We start from the raw sequence: 739 nt of genomic DNA on the forward strand, positions 1-739 counted from the left end.
TTTGCTTCCTGTTCCTGTCAGGGTCACCACAGAGTGGTTCACGCGGCGGGAACAACTGACTTCAGCAGCCACAGCTGGCTCCAATTCGCGGCTTTTCCACATTATCGGACCAGTCTTGTGTAGCCCTTCAGGGAAACAGCACCAACCAGTTGCACACCCTCCCCCTAGAGTCCTCTAAGCCTTTAAAGTCTTCCTGAAAGTCTTCCTCTAAGTCTTTAAGTTTCAATACTTCCATCCTTTTCTCTGTGTTCCCTCAGCCTCAGAGATGGTGGGTGCTTCCCATAGTTACTTCCTCTATGATACTCCCCTAGTCCCTTTTGCCTTTTCAGTTCTTGTTCAGTTCTCTAGAATATGGTTAACAATTTATATCTGTGGGGGTTTTTTTGTGGTACGCGGGCCCCCCACTGCTGTGGCCTCTCCCGTTGCGGAGCACAGGCTCCGGACACGCAGGCTCAGCGGCCATGGCTCACGGGCCCAGCCACTCCGCGGCATGTGGGATCTTCCCGGACCGGGGCACGAACCCGCGTCCCCTGCATCGGCAGGCGGACTCTCAACCACTGCGCCACCAGGGAAGCCCAGTATATCTGTGGTTTTTATCTCTTGGCTGGACCCTAACTAATAGTCTCCATCAGCGCCAAAAGTCACTTGACAAAACAACATTCATTCATAATTTTTTTAAAAAGCACTCAATAAAATAATAATCAATAGTTTAATGTGATTATAACATACAGAACCACAG

Source organism: Delphinus delphis, chromosome 7 (genome assembly GCF_949987515.2).
Source record: "Delphinus delphis chromosome 7, mDelDel1.2, whole genome shotgun sequence".
NCBI classification, from domain to species: domain Eukaryota; kingdom Metazoa; phylum Chordata; class Mammalia; order Artiodactyla; family Delphinidae; genus Delphinus; species Delphinus delphis.